Source organism: Cherax quadricarinatus, chromosome 8 (assembly GCF_038502225.1).
Source record: "Cherax quadricarinatus isolate ZL_2023a chromosome 8, ASM3850222v1, whole genome shotgun sequence".
Lineage (NCBI taxonomy): Eukaryota > Metazoa > Arthropoda > Malacostraca > Decapoda > Parastacidae > Cherax > Cherax quadricarinatus.
Window position 1 is genome coordinate 43,790,518 of NC_091299.1, and position 27,499 is coordinate 43,818,016.

At 38.9% G+C, this 27,499-nt stretch overlaps 1 protein-coding gene across 2 annotated transcripts in view; it reads left to right on the forward strand.

Moving 5' to 3' along the window:
* The first annotated feature begins 7,729 nt into the window (after positions 1–7,729).
* Positions 7,730–27,499, forward strand: part of LOC128685502 (nuclear distribution protein nudE-like 1-B) — a 259,576-nt gene continuing 239,806 nt past the window's right edge. The window contains exon 1 of one of the 2 annotated variants that reach the window (XR_011391741.1): positions 7,730–7,998. The gene's annotated coding sequence lies outside the window, so the exon portion shown is untranslated. The remainder of the gene's footprint in view (positions 7,999–27,499) is intronic. The other variant, XR_011391738.1, reaches the window with a different exon arrangement.

Below are 27,499 nucleotides of genomic sequence, written 5' to 3' on the forward strand. Positions count from 1 at the left end.
CATGCGGAGGTCGGTTCCAGTTTTTTCAATCCATCTGGAGGGGTGTTCACCAGTGCTGAGGAAAGTTTGGAGGGCTTCTGTGCAGGGGTTTGGATGGGTTTGCCTGAGCACATTAACCCCAATTAGGATATTTCTTTCAGTAACACGATCTCTGATGCTTGGAATATCAAGTTCTTTCCGCATATTTAAAATTTTGGCAGTACGAGGGCATTCTAAAATGATCCTCATTGCTTCGTTCTGCAGTTTTTCCAGCCCTCCAAGCTTCCAGTCAGACACAAGAGCCGGTAGTGGTAGTGGCGCAGCATAATCAACCAGTGATCTAATACAAACAAGATACATCATTTTCACAATTTTAACATTAGCACCATACCTGGGATGAAAACCTGCCACAACTGTAAGTGCTCTCAGCCTTTCTTTGTATTGGCGACAGTCTCGTTACAACAGGTACAAGCAGTGAAACCTCAAAGCCTAGATACCTGTATCTGGTTACATATTCTAGAAGAGATCCATCATGCAACTGGATCTGACAAACTGTGCCTCTCTGTCGAGGAGGACGTCTGTTGAGTATCTTAGTTTTATCAGTAGAGATTATCAACCCCAGGTCCTGGCTAGTACATGATTAAGGATGTTTCGGGTGTTGGAGAATCCGGTGGTGTGAATCATTATATCAGCAAAACTAATCATATAATGATGGGGCTGGCTAGGCATAGCATTAAGGCATTAACTAGAATATTGAATAGAGTGGGACTGCGAACACCTCCCTGTGGGGTTCCTAGTTCAAAGTCTTTAGTTATACTTCTAAGCAGTTACATAAATTATCATAGCAGCATATGTGTAGATTACCTAGCATAACCCAAAAATGCAGGCAAAGTGACTTATTTTCACTAAGGTCCTTGAGGAGAGGGAGAGGGGAAGGCTTTTGATCCAGGGAATGGGGTTAGTTTAATATGTTTATTATGCACCCCATACCCATCCTGTGGGCGGTAGTCAAAAAGATTACAGAGGTACATAATTGGTCCAGGGACTGGACTCCAAAGTTTTGATAGCTGAGCAAGTTACAGAGGTAATGAACTCACAATTTACAAATGTAATGAACTCACAATTTACAAAGGTAATGAACTCACAATTTACAAAGGTAATGAACTCCAGGTAGGTCTGGTCACAACCATGACAAGTTACAAAGGTATTTACAGATTACAGAGGTACGTAATGGGTCCAGGGACTGGGCCCCCAAAGTTTTGATAGCTGAACTAGGTACAAGGTAATGAACTCACAAGTTACAAAGGTAATGAATACTGTAAGAATGGTTACTTACGTTTATACATGGCTACAATCATGAACAAATTATAGTGTAATGAGCAATTCACACTTCCACACCCGATCACAACTGTAATGAGTTATTGGTGCAAATATTGATTGTTGAGTCACACACACACACACCCCCACACACACACACACACACACACACACACACACTTTAGTTTAATATCTTTATTAACAGTCAACTTTTTCCCAGTGATATGAACCAAACAAACAGTAAATAAATTACTCTGCAGATCATAAAGGACCAAACAAGTGTTATTGTACTAGAGTCTGAAATAAAAGAAGCCAGGTTACTAGGATCCCATGGTAGAAAAAGTGTTATGCTTAGATTCCACTCACATGACAGGAAAAAAGACTTAATTATTGCATCTATTAAAGTAAAGAAAGAGGTATACATAAACGAGTGTCTTACCAAAAAACGTCAGAACCTCCTGTATAGAGTCAGAAAACTTAAGCGGGAGAATAATGACACAATACACCAATGCTTCACACGGGATGGGAAAATTCTTGTTAGGAAAACAAATGTAGGTCAACTGTACACAATCACGAACGAGAATGATCTATCACGATTTCTCAGGGATACTAATCTTGCAGAGAATAACTAAACAATGTCCAACTTAAAAGCCTACGTAGCGCAGTGTATGTTTTGCTCCATTATTGTTCAAATTTCATTGTACAATCTCTTAGTATTTAAAAGCGCTTCTTTTTTTATTATAATAATAATTAGTATTTAAATAATCAACTACCTCATTTTGTGATTTTACTAGTAAGCATAAGTCACCTTATGTAATTTTCTTATTTACTATTGTTTGCTTAAACATTAGCTGAATTGATACTTTCTCTGTCCATATTACTACCTCATATTTTTTTAAATACTATCATTTGATATTACTTACTAAAATTAATAATTATCATTTTTACTATAATTTCAATTTACTCTTAACATTTTTGACATTTAATAACCATTACTTGTCTAATTACCTTTACCTGTTTTATACCACATTTACTATCTTAGAGTACTCTTAATTACCTTGTACTGCCATATAACCTCTAGTATAACTACCAGTGCAATATTGAATGAAATAAACATTACTTTTTCACTTTTTTTCTAATCATTATTACTTACTAAAATTTTATTGAACACCATATTTACTACCAGTCAATTTTACTTTTGTACATTAAACATTATTTTATACTTCCCATAACATTTTGTTGCCAAATTTTCAAGTTTGCATATTCAACTCCAACCTTTATATTATCCTTTGTACCTGTCTACCATCTTACTATCATATTATAACCAAGACATTACCATTATGCATTGTTCTTACCTGTCCATTTAATTTTGTTTACCACTACTTGTTTTTTTAGTCACTTTTTATTGTGTGTGCAATTAGTGTATATTCCAATTACTTTTTTGCAAGTACCAAAACTATCTTTTGCTAGCTAGTACCAACTACCTCATTTTTTTTTTTACTTTTTATTGTGCAATAAACTGCTCAACTTATTTAATATTACAAATCAGATCTTACTCCTAAACCAATATTATTTCATAGTGACTATCTGTCCATTTAACTTGTTTACCATTACTCAATTGTAGTCCCTTATATATTTTTTTGTCCTTTATTTTAGCTCTATATAACTACCTTAGATCATATATTCGCAATTGTTAAACTAATCAAGGTGCTATTCTCAGGTGCTAAAGCTAATAAGTTCACTATTTTGCCATTATACTCCAAAGCTCATTTATTTGATTACCACTTTATTGTTCACCACAACTTATATTAGTCCCTTTTATATTATAATTTTATATTATAATTCTAACTTTAAAGAATTACCTTTAAAGTACTACCTACTATCATATTCCCAAGCTCCATTATTTGATCATCACTTTATTTGTTCACCACAAATTATTTAAGTCCCTTTTATATTGTCTCCTTTATTTTAGCTTTAAAAAACTACCTTAGCTCATTATTTTTTACATTTGTTAAATAATTCAGGTGCTATTTTTTTTAGCTTTAGAATATTTACTTTATTTTTTACTTAATTCTAACTATAGATTCACTACAAATCTTATGATTACAAGCATTGATCCTGATACCAACCTCTTATTTAATGACTTAAATGATTCAAACAGTTACTGTAATTACTACACAGCAGAACAATCAAAGGCACTTCTCAGAGCCAACAACAACATAACTATCTTTAACTACAATATCAGATCTTTAAGCAAGCATTATGATGACCTCCTAGCATTACTAAATTCCTTGCATGCCAGTATGTCCATCATTACACTAACTGAAACCTGGCTAAAGCCTGATACTACAGATGTCTATGCCATTCCTGGTTACACAGCCATACACAACTGTAGGCCAGACCAACAAGGGGGTGGCACAGCTATATACTACTCAGACCAACTAGAATGTATCACTAATACTTGCACAAGGGATGAACATGGGGAATATATAATAGCTAAATTCAAATCCAAATACCTACAAAAACCTCTCACAGTGATAAACATCTACAGAATTCCACAATCAAACATTAGCCAATTTAGTCAAAACCTAGGAAGTATGATAACTGATGCACGCATGAACAAAGATCACTTACTACTCTCAGGTGACTTCAATATAAATCTCCTGCAAGACCAGGACCCACACGTTACTGAATTCACAAACACAATGAGTAACTGCATGTTGCTACCAACAGTAACAAAACCTACAAGAGTTACAGAGACTAGTGTTTCCCTACTTGACCACATCTGGACCAACACCATATCCCCTTTAAAATCAGGCATAATTACAGAAAATACCACAGACCACTACCCTACTTTCCTCATAACAACTCTTGGTAAAATACCCCAAGACACTACTAAAGTCACTTTCAGACTTCACAATGAGGCAGCCATTAATAACTTCACAACAGCAGTAACAAACATTGACTGGCACAATGAGCTAGAAATCTATACAGATATTGACGAATGTTTTAATGATTTTCTAAAAAAGACCCAATACCTTTATAACAAGCACTGCCCTAAAAAAACTAAACAGATGACAGCTAAGAGACTGAACAGTCCCTGGCTAACACCCAGCATTCTCAAATCCATAAATACAAAACACCGATATGAAAAACAGTACAGAATGGGTCACATAACCAGAGACCAAACAAAACGTTACTCGTCAGTCCTAACCAGCCTGATAAAAAGGGCAAAAAAATTGTATTACGAGAACAGATTATCCAACTTACGAGGTGATATAAAAAAGACCTGGAAGACCCTATCAGAAATTCTGGGAACAAAAAAGATATCACGACATAGCGAAATAAAATTAGCAAAATCAGATGAACCTCAACTCCCACCAACAGAAACAGCAAGCAGACTCAATGATTTCTTCTCCACTATAGGTCAAAACCTTGCCAATAATATCCCAAGCTCAGATACCCCACCAAATGACTACCTCACTGGCAACTACCCGAACACACTGTTCCTAGCTCCGACTAACCCATACGAAGTCTCCCTTATTATCAACGCACTGAAAAACAAGGCAGGAGATTTAAATACCTTACCACCCTTTATATACAAAAAAGCGTCACAAGTACTGTCACCAATCATTGCAACACTCTTTAACAAATCCATTGAATCCTCCACCTTCCCTACAGTTCTCAAAATAGCAAGGGTCACCCCGATCCATAAAGGAGGAGACCAAACAGAGTTGAATAACTATAGGCCAATATCCAATTTACACCCTCTCTCAAAAATCTTCGAAAAATTAATTCATAAACGAATCTACTCCTACCTCATCTCCCATAACATTCTCAACCCCTGCCAATTTGGATTCAGGCCTAATAAAAATACTAATGATGCTATTATACACATGCTAGAACATATATACACTGCAATAGAGAACAAAGAAGTCCCACTGGGGATCTTCATTGACTTACGTAAAGCTTTTGATACAGTTGACCATGACTTGCTCCACGTAAAATTGTCACACTATGGTATTAGAGGGCACTCCCTCAACTACCTCAAGTCTTACCTCAGCAACAGAAGCCAATATGTGTACGCAAATGGGGCAAGCTCTTCCGCACAACCAATTACAGTTGGTGTCCCACAGGGAAGTGTCCTTGGCCCTCTTCTCTTTCTCCTATACATAAATGACCTACCAAATGCTTCGCAATTACTCAAACCCACACTTTTTGCAGATGACACCACATACGTCTTCTCTCACCCGAGCCCAGTCACGCTAGCCAATACTGTAAATACCGAATTACAGAAAATATCTACCTGGATGAGGACTAACAAACTTACACTAAACATTGACAAAACCTACTTTATTCAGTTTGGTAGCAGAGCTACAGATGTACCTCTTAACATAACGATAAACGGATCACCTATCACAAAGCTAACAGAGGGAAAATTCTTAGGAATCCACCTCGATAATAGACTCAAATTTCATACACATATACAACAAATTTCTAAGAAAATTTCCAAGACTGTAGGCATACTATCGAAGATACGGTACTATGTTCCACAGTCAGCCCTCCTGGCCCTTTATCTCACTCTTATTTACCCCTGGTGGCCTGGTGGCCTGGTGGCTACAGCTCCCGCTTCACACACGGAGGGCCCAGGTTCGATTCCCGGCGGGTGGAAACATTTCGACACGTTTCCTTACACCTGTTGTCCTGTTCACCAAGCAGCAAATAGGTACCTGGGTGTTAGTCGACTGGTGTGGGTCGCATCCTGGGGGACAAGATTAAGGACCCCAATGGAAATAAGTTAGACAGTCCTCGATGACGCACTGACTTTCTTGGGTTATCCTGGGTGGCTAACCCTCCGGGGTTAAAAATCCGAACGAAATCTTATCTTATCTTATGGAATTTGTGCATGGGGCTCAACAACAACTAACCATCTCAGACCACTAATTACCCAACAAAAGGCTGCAGTTAGAATGATAACAAATTCTCACTACAGGCAGCACACTCCACCAATATTCAAAACACTCAACCTACTCACCATACAAAACATCCATACTTATTATTGCACTTATTACATACATAGAACACTTAACTCTGATATTAACCCTCCCCTCAAACATCTCCTTGCCAACCTCAACAGAACACATGACCATAATACAAGGCACAGATCACTCTTTGATGTTCCTCGTGTCCATCTCACGCTATGCAAAAACTCAATGCACATAAAAGGCCCTAAAATCTGGAATTCATTACCTTTAAATATAAAAGAAACACTACCTGTTTATAAATTCAAGTCTCTTCTCAAAGTTCACTTACTCAAAACCAAATAAATACTGAATAACTGAACCATATAAATTATATATCCTAAATGTTACTCACAATTATATCACACAAATGTTAAACCTAACTTTATTTTTTTTTAAATACACTACCTAACAGAATACTCCATTCTACTGAATGAACAGCAATGCATGCAACCATAGGACCTGTCTTTGTAATACTCATTTGTATTTTATAGTTATCTGTTTACAATAATGTCTTATCACTGATTTCATCATTGCTGTGCATATAAGTGGCTTTGGCATGCTGCTCTTACCTGTATTTTTTTGTACCTCTGTTTGTATGCTAAAATTTCTAAATAAATAAATAAATAAAATAAATGCACCCCATACCCATCCTGTGGGCGGTAGTCAAAAGATTACAAAGGTACATAATGAGGAATGGGGAACTATCCTCTTGTTATATGGAACCTGAGTGTCTATAATCACCCAGGTGGTGAATGACCACTATGGGTTTAATGCTTGTTTTTGAATAATAATAATAATAATAACATAATAATTTTGCATAATAAAGCTCTCGTTTCCCACGGCGAGCGTCTAGGTTCGATTCCCAGTGAGGGTAGAAATATTGGGCGTGTTTCTTTAGACTAAGAAAGTCAGTAAGTTTATTCAGGTATAGACAGATACAGTTACATAGATTATCATAGCAGCATATGTGTAAAGTACCTAGGATAACTAAAAAAAATTCAGAGTGATTTATTTCCATTGGGATCCTGGTCCTGGTTGTCAATGTTCACCCATCAGTAAAATGGGTACCTGGGTGTTAGTGGACTGGTGTGGGTCGCATCCTGGGACAAAACTGACTTAATTTGCCAGAAATGTTGTGCATAACAAGCGGCTTTCTATATAGTAGTATGTCATTGATGTCAACTACGACTGTATACCTTGTACATGTAGTAAATAAAAATATATTAAAAAAAATGATAATGATAAGAATGAAATTAATGATGATGATGATAATAATGATAATGATACTAATAATGATAATCGTGATAATAATAGCAACGATAATAATAATAATAATAATAATAATAATAATAATAATAATAATAATAATAATAATAATAATAATACAAGTTGGTGTTCATCCTGGGTAAAGTAAGACAGGCGGCGTCAGTGTGTTTACAAATTTAAATTTAAGAGTTGAGGTGAAGGACAGTGACAGTCCAGGCACTGCTGCCTGGCACTACTACCTGGCACGCTGCTTCTGACAACTCTCACTTCGTAATACACTCGTGTGATGCTGCAGGTGTGAGAGGAGACACTCCAGGTGTAACATAACACTGTGGTAGTGTGTCACAGGAAGTAGAGCAGTGAGGCGAGAGCTGCCTCTTGTTGTCACCATCACACATCCGAAGAATTCCAGGTTAGTATTTATGGTAAATGCCGGTGTTGGGTTGCTCTTGATCCAAGGGATTGGAGATATCATCCCCTGCCCTGGATCAGACCTACTATACAACTTATGCATCCACCACCTCAGCACTTGGTATTCTTCCGGTCCAGTTTGACTCTTCGCTGTTTAACACTTCCCCATCATGTTATATTACTTGTTTATTTGGACTAACTTTTAAGTCGGTTTACGGTATATACAAATAAGTTGTATTTTAAATTAAAAAAAAAATATATTGCATGGAATCATTGTAGACGTTTTATGATGACTTAACCTAGGTTATCCTTGAACCTGATAGTCAATTATTGTGGCTTATTTTCATGAGTTATCAAGATTTTTATCTTGTCTATAGTTTGTTTGTTTGGATTATTAACTTAGTAACTCAGGATAACTCAATAGGATTTTGTTCAGATTTTTAACCTGGAGGGTTGTACACCCAGAGTAACTCAAAGTCAGAGCATCATCAAGGATTGTCTCTTATTTTTATTGGGGTTCTTTTAATCTTGTTTCCCATGCTATGACCCAAAATGGTCTGCTAACACCCACCTGTCTGCTAACACCGACCCTGCTAGGTGAAGGGGATCATACCGAACATTTCACCCATGCTGGGGACTGATCCTAGTTCCTTAGTGTGAAGTGAAGACTTTCTTGCATTGATGGCTAAAATTTAGTACTACATAGGACACAGAAATTAAATTGTATCACATAAATGTTAAACCTAAGACCCAATCTAACTTTGTTATTTTTTAAATACACTGCCTAACAGAATGCTCCATTCTACAGAATGTACAGCAATGCATGCAACCATATGACCTGTCTTTGTAATGCTCATTTGTGCTTTATTGTTATCTGTTTACAATGTTTTATCACTGATTACATCATTGCTTAGTTAATCTTAATTTTAAGCCAGCCCGTAATGCTGTGCATACAAGTGGCTTTGGCATGCTGCTCTTGCCTGTATTTTTTTTTGTACCTCTGTATGTTCAAATTATTAAATAAATAAATAAATTAATATTACTGTTTATCATTTAGCTTTGTTGGACTGCCATAGGTAATCCAACAAACACATGTTACTATGTATGATAATTGTACTTATGTGTACTTATACCTAAATAAACTTGCTTACTAATAGTAAACTTTGGTTTTATGCAACAATTGTACAGATTTCAAACCTTTATTTGTAAAAATTTTTAAATTTAGATTAAAATTCACTATTTTTTTACAAGCTTGTTTTGAAGAGTATATTTTAATAGGTGTCCAGTATATCCAAGTGAATGCTGACTTCAGGTTTGACCTCTCCTGTAATGCCCTGATATGCTTGCTCTCTTTGCAAGTTTCACCACTACTGCTGAATCTATCTTTTATTATTTTTTAAGATTATATATATATATATATATATATATATATATATATATATATATATATATATATATATATATATATATATATATATATATATATATATATATATAAAGGGTTGGAAAGAGGGGGTAAAGGAGGTTTTGTGGGCGAGGGGCTTGGACTTCCAGCAAGCGTGCATGAGCGTGTTAGATAGGAGTGAATGGAGACGAATGATACTTGGGACCTGACGATCTGTTGGAGTGTGAGCAGGGTAATATTTAGTGAAGGGATTCAGGGAAACCGGTTATTTTCATATAGTCGGACTTGAGTCCTGGAAATGGGAAGTACAATGCCTGCACTTTAAAGGAGGGGTTTGGGATATTGGCAGTTTGGAGGGATATGTTGTGTATCTTTATACGTATATGCTTCTAAACTGTTGTATTCTGAGCACCTCTGCAAAAGCAGTTATAATGTGTGAGTGTGGTGAAAGTGTTGAATGATGATGAAAGTATTTTCTTTTGGGGGATTTTCTTTCTTTTTTGGGTCACCTTGCCTTGGTGGGAGACGACCGACTTGCTGGAAAAAAAAAAATTATATATATATATATATAATTATATCAAGAGCAGATTTTCTGCACTAACTGTAATTACCTATTTGTAGCTACAGAAGCAGAGCTATGCTTGTGGTGCCCTGTTTTCAATAATTTATTTATCATATAATTTCTATGGTCTACCATCCTGTTGAAGAAAACTTTCCAGACATTCCTTCAGCTTGTTTTTCCAGATTTTCAACTGTTGCAAGTACGAAAAAATTATCTTTTGAAACTTTTATGTCCTTTTATGACTCTTAGATTATTATGTATCTTCTCTTCCTCCTTTCAGCCAGTGTGGACATCTTTAGTGCTTTGAATTTTTCATCATAACTCTTATATTTTAACTGGTATCCATTATCTGGCTCCTCTTTGGGGCTTTTCTAAGTTATTCACATGTTTAAGGTGTGGGCACTGCATCACTGCTACACATTCCAATTTTTGCTTAATATGTAAAACCATTTTTTTTTTTTTTTTTGTATTTATTGTTACTCCATCAGTATATTTAAAAGCAATTTTATATTTTAAAATTTTAAATGTAAATGAGAGTTGTAATTATAGCTGATTGGCTGGTGACTATCCTTGAACTTAACCATGCTGGAGTTTACCTGGAGAGAGTTCTGGGGGCCAATGCCCCTGCGGCCCAGTCTGTGACCAGGCCTCATGGTGGATCAGGGCCTGATCAGCCAGGCTGTTACTGCTGGCTGCATGCAATTCAACGTATGAACCACAGCCCGGCTGGTCAGGTACCGACCTTAGGTGCTTGTCCAGTGCCTGCTTGAAGACAGTCAGGGGTCTATTGGTAATCCCCCTTATATGTACTGGGAGGCAGTTGAACAGTCTTGGGCCCCTGACACTTAATGTGTTGTCTCTTAATGTGCTAGTGACACCCCTGCTTTTCAATGGGAGGATGTTGCATCATCTGCCGAGTCTTTTGCTTTCGTAGCGAGTGATTTTCGTGTGCAAGTTTGGTACTAATCCCTCTAGGATTTTCCAGGTGTATATAATCATGTATCTCTCCTGCCTGCATTCCAGGGAGTACAGGTTCAGGAACTTCAAGTGCTCCCAGTAATTGAGGTGTTTTATCTCCGTTGTGTGTGCCGTGAAGGTTCTCTGTACATTTTCTAGGTCAGCAATTTCGCCTGCCTTGAAAGGTGGTGTTAGTGTGCAGCAATATTCCAGTCTAGATAGAACAAGTGACCTGAAGAGTGTCATCATGGGCTTGGCATCCCTAGTTTTGAAGGTTCTCATTATCTATCCTGTCATTTTTCTAGCAGATGCGATTGATACAGTGTTATGGTCCTTGAAAGTGAGATTCTCTGATATGATCACTCCCAGGTCTTTGACGTTAACTTTTCGCTCTATTTTGTGGCTGGAATTTGTTTTATTCTCTATGAAGGATTAATTTTCTCATGTTTACCATATCGGAGTAATTGAAATTTCTCATCGTTGAACTTCATATTGTTTTCTGCAGCCCATTGAAAGATTTGGTTGATGTCTGCCTGGAGCCTTGCAGTGTCTTCAATGGAAGACACTGTCAAACAGATTCGGGTGTCATCTGCAATGGAAGACACAGTTCTGTAGCTGACATCCTTGTCTATGTCAGATATGAGGATGAGAAGATGGGAGCGAGTACTGTGCCTTGTGGAACAGAGCTTTTCACCGTAGCCGCCTCAGACTTTACTCTGTTGACTACTACTCTTTGTGTTCTGTTTGTGAGGAAATTATAGATCCATCTACCAACTTTTCCTGTTATTCCTTTAGCATGCATTTTGTGCGCTATTACACCATGGTCACACTTGTCGAAGGCTTTTGCAAAGTCTGTGTATATTACATCTGCATTCTTTTTGTCTTCTAGTGCATCTAGGACCTTGTCATAGTGGTCCAGTAGTTGGGACAGGAGCGACCTGAGACACTTATGCAACATATGGGAATCTTTATTGAGGAAATGTTTTGCCACACAGTGGCTTCATCAGTCCAATACAAATCAGAAGGGTGTAAGGAGAGGAGGAGTTTTGAGGTAATCAGGCCCTAAGCCTGGAGTCGATGTGTTCAGTCCATCAGTCTTGTAGAAAGTACAGCATACGGCCGTAGAAGTGGCTTATATACTGTAGTCAGGTGAGGCGAAGCAGGAGGCAGCGGGGTCATAGTTGTACCATCCACTAATCAAAGTAGGTCTTCGTCCAAAGGTTGGACAAAGGAGGAGGCAGTAAAAGCAGTGGATGACCACTTGTTTTGAGTGAGAGAGAGGGTTGATTTGAGAGGGCTCTTTTTAGTAGGCTTGCTATACTGCCTCTCAATTATTACATTCTTTCTTCTACTAGTGGGTCCTGCCTTTTCTGTTGTCTTAGATTTTCTGCGCCTTGTTTGTATTTTTGATGATTTTCCTGAGGAAGGGTAAGGCCCCTCAACACTACCCCCATCTATTTTATGGGTTTTTATTAGGTTTGCTAAAATTATTGGGATATCCTAAATCGTGACCAGTCTTATATTTTATTAATCTGAGAAATAGAGTAAAACTTCAACTTTTTTTTTCGGTTCATGGATTCAAAATGGAGGGGAAATGTAACAAAGGAGAGGGCTGGGGACATAATTAATGAACAAGTGATAGGTTGCTTTAGTTGCTGGAATGCATAGTGTTTATTTCAGATTGTTTTTAAATTTGAATTGAATTTTTTTATTCAATTTTGTGTAAATCTGCCAAATTACCAACCTCTGTGCACTTTATGGGGTAGTTCTGATAGTTGAATGGGTAGTTTCATGCCCAAGTAGAATGGAAGGCATACTAGCAAAATAGCTAAAGAATTTGGTCAAATTGGGCATTGGAAATGGCTTAAATGGGACTCAAATTGGGCAAAATCGCCACTGCATAAATTGCACCCAGACTAACGACTTTGGGCCTGTTTCATTCCATAAGTTTTCCATCATATTTTGCATTTTTGATGTTATTGCCTTCAGAAAAATTATTCTCTACCATTTCAGAGATTTTTTTTCCTGTAAATCAAGACAGTGAGTACTTTTAATTTTGGGTGTTCAACAGTAAAACGGTTAAGAGTGGTGACACAGTTTTGTAGAGATAAGCAAGTAGAGAATTATGTAGTAAATGGATGTGGCAGTTAAAACTAAAAGAGAGGATGTAAAGGTACTTGAAAGAGTACATTTTACACACCAGGGTTGACGTACAAGTGTCTCCTGGTGTCGCAAAAGAACGAAATTTGATGGGAAACTGATGGAATTACGCTCTCGTGAAGTTAGCGACCTCGGCGATATTTACGAATCGGCGATTTTGCCCAATTTGAGCCCTATTTTCAGCTAATTCCAGTGTTCCAGTCGACCAAACTCATAGCTATTTCTTTAGAACTCCATTTTTTTCTATCGATTGAGTACAAGAAACTGCCCATTTACCAATTTCAACTACCCAATAATGTGGTCAGAAATTTGCAATTTGGCCAATTTCACGAAAATTAAAAAATATGACAATTTCAAAATAGGGTCCAGAATGAACAATGCAGACATTCCTGGCTCGAAAATAACATTTTCTTTGTTTATCAGTCACGTCTCCAGGCCCCTCTGATATTACTCTTGCTTTCTATTTTGAATTTTTATTCAAACAAAAAATAGAAGATTTACTGTTATGCAGACTACTGTAATATTGTAATAATTGTATAAATGTCAACCCATTCATGACTGCATATTAGAATGGCTACTTGGACATTTATTGGAAAATGACATCATTTGTTTACTTTTGAACATCGGCAAAAATCAAACATTTTCCCTACTTTGAGCTGCATTTCAAGGTTCTTTTCACAGTAAAACCAACCAAAATTACCTCTATTTCTATAATATGTTTTCCATTCTATCAAATGAGACCAAGAAAATGAAAATACAACCATAAATACTATACGAAAATAGACCACAAAATTGGCATTTTAATTAAAAAAAAATGAGCGGAGTTTTTTTTTTTCTCATTATGCACTGCGTGCTGCAGGATTTTTTTTTATATGGTGCACACTGACCACACAGACCCATTCTCTCACATGTGGGCCTACCAGCTTTCTCCTACTTGATTTGAAGCCACTAGAATTTGAGTACATGTCAAACATGGTGGCTTGTAAGACGTATATATACGACTGAAACAGTCAGAGGGTTAATGGTCATCTGATGGCAACATCGAATCCTGCCGCTTGAGGAAATGTTGCCGATACACCATTTTTTTCTCATTTTTATATTTTATATAATTTTTATGTTCTGATAATTACAATTTATTGTATTTCTTGGCATTTCACAAACAATCTTTGTTCTGACACTAATACAGTGAACCCCCGTTTTACGATCAGCTCCCAATGCGACCAATTATGTAAGTGTATTTATGTAAGTGCGTTTGTACGTGTATGTTTGGGGGTCTGAAATGGACTAATCTAATTCACAATATTCCTTATGGGAACAGATTCGTTCAGTAATGGCACCTGAACATACTTCTGGAATGAAATAATATCGTAAGCCGGGGGTCCACTGTATTAGGTACTGAAATTGTACTTAAATTGTCACAAATACATTGACAGGTGGACATTTGCACCTGCCTTGGTCATTTAATATTGTCTAGGAATATATACAAAGTATTTATAGGTCCCAGCAATGTTGTGTGTACATGGGTGTATAGAAGAAGGAAGATGGAGGAGGAAGAAGGAAGAAAAAGGAAGAAGCTCCCTTGAAGCAATGTGACAAGCATCTAGGAGAGCAGTGGTGAGATATGAGATGACATTTGATGGGTGCCAGTGAAGGTGCAGAGATAAGGGATGACATTTGATGAGCTCGTATCTGTCTCTGATTATCTGTCTCCCTGTCTTGTCTCTGTCTGCTTGTCTCTTTGTCTCTCTGCTTGCTTGTCTGTCTGTCTCAGAGAGAGCCACTGTGAACCAACAGGTATTTATATGCATTATATCTACAAGCACAGTATAGCACTTCGGATTTTTTAGGTTATCCTAGGTAATTTACACTATGTATAACTGTATGTATTTGTGTGTACCTGTGAGACAGATAAAAAGAGATAGAGAGACAGAGACAAATAGACAGAGACAGACAAAGATACAGACCCTAAACTTGGGGTTAACATCACTTTCCTCTTAAAAGGGGAGTGTTAATATGACATTACATCAGTGAATCCTTGGTGTTTGCTGCACTGTTTTCTCAAGCTGGCGCTCAATTTAACTGGCACTCCCACAAGGTACTAAGTGGTCCCAGATTTTTTTAATATGGTGCACACCGAGTGTTAAGACCCATTCTGTGCTGACCAGGCATCTCAGGCCAATTGTGCCAAATTTGGAGGCAGGAAAAATAAAACACATACATACGTTTGGGGCGGTAACGTATATGTTTGGACTGTTTAGAGGTTAAAACATCGACTTGGCACTGTATTTTCGTATGGTATTTATGTTTGTATTCTAGTTTTCCTGGTCTCATTTTATAGAATGGAAGACATATTACAGAAATTGAGATGATTTTGATTAGTTTCACAATGAAAAGTACCTTGAAATTGAGCTCGAAGTAGCAGAAATGTTCGATTTTTGCTAAACTTCAAAAGTAAACAAATCATGCCACGTGTCCAATACACGTCAACTGGTGCGTCTAATATTCTTTCACAAGTGCGCTGATATTATTTTTACCATTTCTACACTAATGCATTTGTCTGCATAACAGTAAATCTTTTTTTTTTTGTGAGAATAAAAATTCAAAGTGGAAAGCAAAAGAAATGTAAGAGGGGCCTTGGAATGTAACTAATAAACAGAGGAAATGTTATTTTAGTGCCAGGAGTGTCTGTCTTGTATTATGGACCCTATTTGGAAATTGGCATCTTTTGAAATTTGTGTGAAATTGGCAAAAGTGCCAATTTCTGACCACTTTATTGGATAGTTAAATTCGGTAAATGGGTGGTTTCTTGTACTCATTCGATAGAAAAAATGGAGTTCTAGTGAAATAGTTATAATTTTTGTCGAATAGTACACTGGAATTGGCCGAAAATAGGGCTCAAAGTGGGCAAAATCGCCAATGCATAAACATCGTCAAGACCGCTAACTTCACAAGACCATAATTCCGTAAGTTTTCCATCAAATTTAATACTTTTGGTATCATTATGATCGGGAAAATATTCTCTATCATTTCATAAGAAAAAATAATTTTTTTTCCCGAAAAATTTTCAATCCTGAGAACAAAATTTAAGAGAGGGCCTCTCGACCCTAAAAGGGTTAATTGTTGATGAAAAAGAGGCAGAGACTGCATATATTGGAAAGGGAACCATATCATTTAGGCATAAGGAAGATCCAGAGGTGGTAGATGTGGAGAAAATTCATGAAGCAGTGGGTAAAATGAAAGGATATAAAGCAGATGGGATTAAGTGAAATACAATGGACCCCTGGATTAAGATGTCATCGGATTAAGTAATAATCAAATTAAGTAATGTTTTTGCATCAAAATATTGGCTCAGATAACGACACTGAACTCGGTAAAAGTCATTCGTCCCGAACATGTCCGCGCGCCGTGAGCGGCCTGACACTCCATGTACAGCCATTGTGCCATTGTTTACCAGCCACGCATACATGCGATACATTTTGTATTATTCCATTGTTTTCAGTGCTTGTAACTGCTAAATAAGCCACCATGGGTCCAAAGACAGCTTCTAGTGCCAGCCCTTTGGTAAAGAGGATGAGAAACACTATAGAATTCAAGAAAGTTTGTAGAAAGATATGAAAGTGGTGGTGGTAGAGGGTGGTAGTACGGGCCAACAGGTCTGTTGCAGTGTTCCTGCTTTCTTATGTACACCAGCCAGGGTACTTCCCCACACACACCAGCCAGGGTACTTTCCCACACACACCAGCCAGGTTACTTTCCCACACACACCAGCCAGGTTACTTTCCCACACACACCAGCCAGGGTACTTCCCCACACACACACCAGCCAGGGTACTTCCCCACACACACCAGCCAGGGTACTTCCCCACACACACCAGCCAGGGTACTTCCCCACACACACCAGCCAGGGTACTTCCCCACACACACACCAGTCAGGGCACTTCCCCACACACACGATTTGATTTGATTGGGACTTCCGCATGAGTTGAGTGAATAGAATTATCAAAGCTTATTGCTTGGGAAGCATTGAAAATTGGGTTGGGCAAATACGATTCTGTTCGTGGGATGGTTTGTGAAGGACATACCTAGTATGGGCCAACAGGCCTGCTGCAGTGTTCCTGCTTTCTTATGTGCAAACATTTATGGATGAACATCATCCTGACACAGCTGTTGCAGGCCGTGCTGGCAACATCTACAATGACAATGTTGTGTCCCATTTTAGGGAAATCTTAGAGATACCAGAAACAGAGCTCTCTGGACAGGTATTTTGTGTGACAGGGGTCCAGTGACTCTGAAGCTGGTCCTAGTGGCATTAAAAAGCATAGAAGAGAAATAACCCCAGATAAAGACTTGGTACCTGAAGTCTTTATGGAAGGGGATTCCCCTTCCAAACAATAGTACACCTTCATCCTCTCCCTTCCTCCTGTCTCATCAATCATCAATAAGTCTTCAATAAAGGTGTCATTTTAATGTTTTACTCTGCATGTCTCATTGTTTTCTGTGTAGGGAAATGTGTATTTCATGTAGAAAAATTTTGTTTAATACCTTTGGGTGTCTGGAACGGATTAATTGGATTTCCATTATTTTTTAGGGGGGAAATTAATTCGGATTAAGTCAGATTCTGTATAAGACACTCTCTCTCTGGAACGGATTGATTATGTTATCCGGGGATCCACTGTACAGTGGAACCCCGAGTTTCGTTTACCCTGAGTATCGTATGCTTCGAGTTTAGAACTGTTTTTTTTGGCTAAATTTTGTCCTGAGTTTCGCAGTGTGCCCCGTGTTTCATCCCGTGTACCAGACCTGTCCGCCTGCCCGTGCCTGTGTGTCTCCCCACGCAGGTGTCATGAGTCAGTCTGGCTGCTTGTTTATCTTTGAACATTACCCTGCACGCTCATTCAAACATTTCACAATTAATTCATTGTGTTTGGTGCTTGTTTATTGAGTGCGAATGTGAAATAAGTCATCATGGGCCCAAAGAAACTTCCTAGTGGCACCCTTTTGGTAAAGAAAGTGAGAAACACCATAGAAGCGAAGAAAGAAATAGTACAAAAATATGAGAGTGGTGCGAGAGTTGTGGAGCTTGCCAGGATGTATGGCAGAAGTAAATGAACAATCGCTTTTATCCAGGCAAAGAGAAAAGAAATCAAGGAAGCTGATGTTGCGAAAAGTGTAGACATGTTAACCGAAAATAGAGCACAAATAATCGAAGAGGTTCTTAGTGTTTCGGAGTCGCTCATTTGTGAAAAGGCAAGGCAGTTGCATGATCTCAAAGAAAATGCCTGCAACGAGTGTTGGTGGCCAGCAGAGGTTGGTTTGACAGATTTAAGAAGTGTAGTGGCATACACAGTGTGGTGAGGCTGCCAGTTCTGACAAACATGCAGCTGAGAAATTCATAAGTGAATTCAAGGGGTACGTAGAGACTAAAAAATTCAAACCCCAACAAGTGTTTAATTGTGACGAAACAGGCCTCTTTTGGAAGAAAATGCCAAAGAGGATCTACATAATGCAGGAGGAAAAGGTATTGCCAGGACACAAGCCAATGAAAGACAGGCTAACTCTTGTTTTGTGCTAACGCTAGTGGGGATTTTAAAGTGAAGCCTTTACTGGTGTATCACTCAGAAACTCCCAGAGTGTTCAAGGAAAACAGTGTTATCAAGAATAAATTGTGTGGGTCCATGAAGTGTTAGGCCCCAGTGTGAAAATATACCTGGAAAATAATTTGCCACTCAAGTGCCTTCTGGTACTGGACAATCCTCCTGCTCATCCTCCAAACTTGCAAGACCTATTGTCTAGGGACTTCAGGTTTATAACAGTGAAGTTCTTGCCTCCTAACACCACTCCTCTTCTCCTGCCCATGGACCAGCAGGTTATTTCTAACTTCAAAAAACTTTACACCAAAGCTGTGTTTCAAAAGTGCTTTGAAGTGACTTTGGACACTGAATTGACCCTAAGAGAGTTCTGGAGGACTTTGAACTCTGCTTGGAGACAGTTGTGGCCAGAATGTGTTCTCCAGTGGGATTTTGAAGGGTTTGAGGCTGACCCTGACCCTGCCGACCCTCTGCCTGTTGTGGAAAGTATTGTGGCATTGGGGAGGTCCATGGGGCTGAAGGTGAGTGGCGAGGATGTGGAAGAGTTGGAGGACCACAGGGAAGAGCTGCAAGAGCTTCATCTGGAACAGCATCAGACCACAGTTGAGGAACTTGCTTCAGAGGAGAAGGAGGGGGAGGGAGTGGAGGAGGTGCCTTCGGTGATTAGGGACAAGTGTGGAATGTGGAATAGGTTGCAAAGTTTTGTGGAAAAATACCACCCTGAGCAAGCTGAAACACGCTATCTGTAACAAGTTCAGTGACAGAACCATGTCCCATTTTAGGAAAATGTTACAGAGGCACCAGAAACAGAGGACTCTGGACAGTTATTTTGTGCGACAGGGGTCCAGTGACTCTCAAGCTGGTCCTAGTGGCATTAAAAGACAAAGAAGGGAAGTAACCCCAGATAAGGACTTGTTACCGAAAGTCTTTATGGAAGGGGATTTCCCTTCCAAACAATAAGTGCTCCCTCACTCTTTCCTATCTTCTAGATGCCAGCAACGGTCTTCAGTCAGGGTAAGTAAATGCTATTTTAAATGTTTATTTAAATGTTAATTTATCTATTGTATTACTAATTTAAGTACTATGTGTATTTATCTGTATTGTGTGTATGTAAAACTATAGTTATTCTTTAAAAAAAATATTTTTTGTGAATATTTTTGTGGGTCTGGAATGGATTAATTGGATTTACATTATTTCTTATGGGAAATATTGCTTCGACTTTAGGATGTTTTGACTTTAGTCCTAGTTCCTGGAATGGATTAAGGACAAAACTCTGGGTTCCACTGTATTTAACCCCTTGATTGTCGCAACCCCCCATCCTGAGGTGTCTCCTGGTGTCACAAAATTTAAAAAAAAAAAAAAATTATTTTTCTTATGAAATGATGGAGAATCTTTTCCTGATGGTAATGACACCAAAAGTACGAAATTTGATGGAAAACTGACGGAATTACGCTCTCGCAAAGTTAGCGACCTCGGCTATATTGACAAATTGGCGATTTCGCCCACTTTGAGTCCTATTTTCAGCTAATTCCATTGTTCCAGTCGACCAAACTCATAGCTATTTCTTTAGAACTTCTTTTTTTCTACTGATTGAGTACAAGAAACTGCCCATTTACCGATTTCAGCTACCCAATAACGTGGTCAGAATTTTGCAATTTGGCCAATTTCACGAAAATTAAAAAATATGACAATTTCAAAATAAGGTCCAGAATGAACAATGCAGACATTACTGGCTCTAAAATAACATTTTCTTTTTTCATCAGTCACGTCTCCAGGCCCCTCTGATATTACTCTTGCTTTCTATTTTGAGTTTTTATTCAAACAAAAAATAGAAATTTACTGTTATGCAGACTACTGCAGTACTGTAATAATTGTATAAATAATGTCAACCCATTCATGACTGCATATTAGAATGGCTAGTTGGACATTTATTGGACAATGACATCATTTGTTTACTTTTGAACATTGGCAAAAATCAAACATTTCCCCAATTTTGAGCTCCATTTCCAGGTTCTTTTTATAGTAAAACCAATCAAAATCACCTCTATTTCTATAATATGTTTTCCATTCTATCAAATGAGACCAAGAAAACGAGAATACAACCATAAATAGTATACAAAAATAGACCACAAAATCGGCATTTTAATTAAAAAAAAATGGCCGGAGATTTTTTTTTCTCATTATGCACTGTGTGCTCCAGAATTTTTTTTATATGGTGCTCACTGACCACACAGACACATTCTCTCACATGTGGGCCTACCAGTTTTCTCCTGCTTGATTTGAAGCCGCTAGAATTTATGAGTATATATACGTCAAAAACGGTGGCTCGTAAGACATATATATACAACCGAAACAGTCAAAGGGTTAAAAGAGATAGGAATATAGGTTTGTAATAATGGGTGTAATTGTTCAGTGTATGCGGGAAAGAAGGAAACATAGCTAAGGCTTGGCATGTATCATTTTTGTATAAAGGAAAAAGAGAATAAGCCTATTGAGTATACAGGATAAAGTACATGTACAGTGGTCCCTCGTTTTTCATAGTTAATCCTTTCCTGGAGTTGCTACTATTATCGAAATCTACAATTTGCGAATCAATTTTCCTCATAAGAAATAATGTAAATACAATTAATCTGTTCCTGACACCCAGAAGTATTAAAACAAATTTTTTTTACATGAAATATAGATGTAGTTCATAAACAATACAATGAGAAATGATGAATGAAACATTAACAGCATAACACTTACCTTTATTGGAGATTCTTCTTAGTGTATGGGAGACTGGAGGAGAGAGATTGGATTGTTTACAGTTTGGAAGGGGAATCCCCTTCCAGCAACACCTCAGGTACCAATTGCTTTTCTGGGGTTGCTTCACTTCTCTGTTTCTTAATGCCACTAGGGACCACCTTGAGAGTCACTGGAGTCCTGTCTCGCAAAATAACTGTGGAGAGAGCTCTGTTTCTGGAGTCTCTTTAACACTTCCCTAAAATGGCCCAAGACTTTGTCACTGTACATGTTGCCAACATGGCTTGCAACAACCTTGTCAGGGTGATGTTTCTCTATAAAGCTTTCCATCTTACCCCACATAGCAAAAATCTCTTTAATTTCTGAAGAAGGCACCTTCTTCCATCTCTCTTCCTCCTCTGCAGCAAGATTCTGAGCTGCGATCTGTTGCTGTTCCTGCTGAAGCTCTTGCAGCTCCTCAGAGGTGAGCTCTTCGTTGTGGTCTTCCACCAACTCTTCCACATTCTCCAAACTCACATTCAACCCCATGGAACTCCCCAGTGCTACAATTGATTTAACAACAGATATAGGCTCATCTGGGTCAGTCCCAAACCCTTCAAAATCCCTCTTGTCGACACAATCTGGCCACAATTTTCTCCAAGCAGAGTTCAAAGTCCTGGTAGTCACTCCCTCCCAAGCCATACCTATAAGGGTTATGCAATGGAGGATGCTGAAGTGTTCTCTCCAAAATTCCCTTAGGGTCAAGTGATTGTCTGTGGTCACAGTCAAGCACCTGTGAAGCATTGCTTTGGTGTAGAGTTTTTTAAAGTTTGCAATGACCTGCTGGTCCATGGGCTGGAGGAGAGGAGTGGTATTCGGGGGCAAGAACTTTACTGTGATGAACCCAAACTCCCCGAAAATTAGGTCATCCAAGTTTGGAGGATGAGCAGGTGCATTGTTCATTACTAGCAGGCACTTGAGATCCAATTTCTTTTCCAGGAGGTAATTCTTCACACTAGGGCCAAACACTTCATTGAACCACTCAACGAAAATTTCCCTCGTGACCCATGCCTTACTATTAGATTTCCAAAATGCACACAATTTACTCTTCATAACATTGTTTTTCCTGAACACTGGGATTTTCAGAACGGTACCCTAGTAATGGCTTCACTTTGAAATCCCCACTAGCATTAGCACAGAACATGAGCTTCAGCCTGTCTTTCATAGGCTTGTGTCCTGGCATTGCCTTTTCCTCCTGTGTAATGAAGGTCCTCTTTGGTATTTTCTTCCAAAAGAGGCCTGTTTCGTCACAATTGAACACTTGTTCAGGTTTCAGTCCTTCAGCCTCTATGTACTCCTGGAATTCATGCACATATTTTTCAGCTGCCTTGTGGTCCGAACTGGCAGGCTCACCATGCCTTACCACACTGTGTATGCCAGTACGGTTCTTAAATCTCTCAAACCAACCTTTGCTGGCCTTAAATTCACTCACATCACCACTATTTGCAGGCAGTTTCTTTACCAGATCGTTGTGCAACTGCCTAGACTTTTCACAAATAATCGAAGTCACAAGAGTATCTCCTGCTAATTGTTTCTCGTTTATGCACACCAATAACATCTCAACATCTTCGAGTACTGGTGATCTCATTTTTATCAGCATAGTTACTCCCTTTGCAACAACAGCGTCCTTGATTTCCTTTTTCTTGGCCACTATGGAACATATGGTTGTGTAGGGTTTCTTATACATCCTGGCCAGTTCGGCCACACTTGTGCAACTTTCATATTGTTCAATGATGTTTTTCTTAAATTCAATCGTATTTCTCACCTTCTTTACCACAGGCTTGTCACTAGGAGCTTTCTTTGGAGCCATGGTAGCTTATTTAGTACAGTGGACCCCTGCATAACGATATTAATCTGTTCCTGAGAGCTCATTGTTATGCGAAATTATCGTTATGCGAATGAATTTTCCCCATAAGAAATAATGGAAATCAAATTAATCTGTGCAAGACACCCCAAAGTATGAAAAAGAAAATTTTACCACATGAAATATTAATTTTAATACACACGAACTGAAAAAGACATGCACAGTTACATGACACTTACCTTTATTGAAGATCTGGTGATGATTGATGGGATGGGAGGAGGAGAGAGTCTTAGTGTTTAGAAGGGGAATCCCCTTCCATTAAGACTTGAGGTGTCAAGTCCTTTTCCGGCGTTACTTCCCTTCTTCTTTTAATGCCACTAGGACTAGCTTCAGAGTCACTGGACTTCTGTTGCACAACATATCTGTCCATAGAGGCCTGTACCTCCCGTTCCTTTATGACTTTCCTAAAGTGTTTCACAACATTGTCAGTGTAATAGTCACCAGCACGGCTTGCAATAGCTGTGTTAGGGTGATTGTCATCAAAAAAGGTTTGCACTTTAAGCCACACTGCACACATTTCCTTAATCTTTGAAGTAGGCAACTTCTTCAATTTCTCTCTCTCCTCCTCCGAAGCAGTTTCCTCAGGTCTGGCCTCATGCTGATGAAGATGATCTAGCAGCTCATCAGTGGTTAGTTCGTCATTGTCCTCCTCCACCAACTCTTCCACATCATCCCCACTAACCTCCAACCCTAAGGACTTTCCCAATGCCACAATGGATTCCTCAACTGGCATAGGATTCCCAGGGTTAGCCTCAAACCCTTCAAAATCCCTTTGGTCTACACATTCTGGCCACAGTTTCTTCCAAGCAGAGTTCAAGGTCCTCTTAGTCACTCCCTCCCAAGCCTTACCTATAAGGTTTACACAATTGAGGATATTAAAGTGCTCTCTCCAAAACTCTCTTAGAGTCAATTTTCTGAGGTCACTACAAAGCACCTTTCAAACAGAGCTTTTGTGTACAGTTTTTTGAAGTTTGCAATAACCTGCTGGTCCATGGGCTGCAGGAGAGGAGTGGTATTAGGAGGCAAAAACTTCACCTTAATGAAGCTCATGTCCCCACAAAGTCGCTCTGCCACGTCTGTAGGATGACCAGGGGCATTGTCTAACACCAGGAGGCACTTAAGGTCTAATTTCTTTTCAGTTAGGTAATTTTTCACATTGGGGGCAAATGCTTGGTGTAACCAGTCATAGAAAAAGTCTCTAGTGACCCATGCCTTACTGTTTGCCCTCCACAGCACACACAAATTAGCCTTGAGGATATTCTTTTGCCTGAATGCTCTGGGAGTTTCAGAGTGATACACTAATAAAGGCTTCACTTTGCAATCACCACTAGCATTGGAACACATTAACTGAGTAAGCCTGTCTTTCATAGGCTTATGTCCTGGGAGTGCCTTTTCCTCCTCAGTAATGTAGGTCCTGCTTGGCAATTTCTTCCAAAACAGGCCTGTTTCATCACAAACACTTGTTCAGGTTTCAGTCCTTCACTGTCTATGTACTCCTTGAATTCATGCACATATTTTTCAGCTGCTTTGTGGTCCGAACTGGCAGCCTCACCATGCCTTATCACACTATGTATGCCACTACGCTTCTTAAATCTCTCAAACCAACCTTTGCTGGCCTTAAATTCACTCACATCACTAGTTGCAGGCATTTTTTTAATTAAATCCTCATGCAACTTCCTAGCCTTTTCACTATGATCACTTGAGAGATGCTATCTCCTGCTATCTGTTTTTCATTTATCCACACCAATAAGAGTCTCTCAACATCTTCTATCACTTGCGATCTCTGTTTCGAAAACACAGTTGAACCTTTGGCAAGAACAGCTTCCTTGATTGCCGTTTTCTTGGACACAATAGTAGCGATGGTTGACTGGGGTTTACTATACAACCTGGCCAGCTCGGAGACACGCACTCCACTTTCATACTTAGCAATGATCTCTTTCTTCATCTCTATAGTAATTCTCACCCTTATTCCTGTAGGGTTGGCACTAGAAGCTTTCTTGGGGCCCATGGTCACTTATTTTGCAGATAAAATCACCAAAAACACTGTAATAATACGAAATGTTCCGATTGTATACTTGGATGTTACCGCAGAGGCTGGCTGGTAAACAATGCCACCGGCAGAACATGTGAGGCTGGCTCAGGCCGCACATTAGATGCGTCTCGGACGAATAGCGTTGAGCGGGTTTTTTAGCGGTATGAGAGGCAAAATCTTAGCGATAAAATGTATCGGTATGCGGATTTAACGTTATGTGATGCCAACGGTATGCGGGGGTCCACTGTACTTGCAAACACTAAAATGAGTGGAATGTTATGAAATACAGTGGACCCCCGCATAACGATCACCTCTGAATGCGACCAATTATGTAAGTGTATTTATGTAAGTGCGTTTGTACGTGTATGTTTGGGAGTCTGAAATGGACTAGTCTACTTCACAATATTCCTTATGGGAACAAATTCAGTCAGTACTGGCACCTGAACATACTTCTGGAGTGAAAAAATATCGTTAACCGGGGGTCCACTGTATTTCGTAAGAGCACGTGAGGGGGACCTTCGCTCACTGGTAAACAATGCCAGACTGGTTGGGTAGGGAGGCCGCCCCGGCTCACACGGTGCGTACGCGTCCCGGACGAACTACTATTCGCGAGTCAGCCTATGATTAGCGAGCCCATGTTTATACGAAAATATCCCTATGATTTCCGAAATCTAAGATTCCCGAGAACTACGAAAAACGAGGGACCACTGTATGTACAGTGGACCCCCGGTTAACGAACTTTTTTCATTCCAGTAGTATGTTCAGGTGCCAGTACTGACCGAATTTTTTCCCATAAGGAATATTGTGAAGTAGATTAGTCAATTTCAGACCCCCAAACATACACGTACAAACGCACTTACATAAATACACTTACATAATTGGTCGCATTTGGAGGTGATCGTTATGCGGGGGTCCACTGTATATGATAAAATTATTATTGCAAGAATTAGGTGCAAGACACAATGTAGGATTGCGGAGCAACACTGATTTAGGAAGGGTAGGGGATGTGTAGACAAAGTACGTATACGAGGGCCCTGCTTTACAGCATTTCGCTAATATGGACATTTCAAATTATGACTAAACTCGTTATATGGCTCCACCCCTCCCCCCCCTTCCTCTCTACCTGATCCGCTAATACAGCCTCTATGAGTCACTATTTACATACCATGAGCTTCACATCTATCGATTATGTCTGGTAACTTCCCAGAATTTCAAGTATGTATTTTAAAGTTATTGTATGTTTTATATATACAGCCTCTCCTCACTTAATGACAGAGTTCCATTCTTAAGACTGTTTCGGTAAACGAATTCGTCGCTAAGTGGGGAGCATGCTATAATGGTAGTCAATTTGTGTCAACCATCTTTGATATTGTTTTATTGTCACATGTGCATCATTTATAATATTTCTGGTATATTTTTAAATGTTTATACAGTAGTGTACTGTATAATGTATTGTAATAAACAGAATAGAGGAAATCAGCTCTGATATACATTATTTAGGTATGCATACTGGTCAGAGCCCATTGTAAGTCCAAGTCGTCGGTAAATGAGTACGTTGCTAAGTGAGGAGAGGCTGTACTCTGATAATTATACAGCCTCTCCTCACTTAGCGACGTACTCGTTTGCCCCAACACTCCATGTACAGATAATGTGCCATTGTTTACCAGCCAGTGAGGATGATCCCATGTGTTCATACGATACATTTTGTATTATTCCATTTTTTTAGTGCTTGTAACTGCTAAATAAGCCACCATGGGCCCAAAGAAAGCTTATAGTGTCAGCCAGCCCTCTGGTAAAGGGCTGAGAGAGAGGGGAAAATGTGCCTTTTTCAATGATTCTGCAATATGTATGATACTAAAGCAGCAGGAGTCTATAAAGGCTATAGCGCCAGTCAGCGATGAAGTGTAGCATTAACAGTGTAGCAAGTAAGTTAAGCGATTAATTGGTAGAAAAAGGACAGTACAAAACTGACTGTTGTTGTTGGAGGTACAGTGGAACCTCAAATTTCGAACTTAATCCGTTCCAGGAGCTAGTTCTAAAGTCGAAAAGTTTGAAAGGCAAAGCAATATTTCCCATAAGAAATAATGGAAATTACAATTAATCCGTTCCAGAAACCCAAAAAATTCACATGAAAAAAAACATTTTATAGATAGT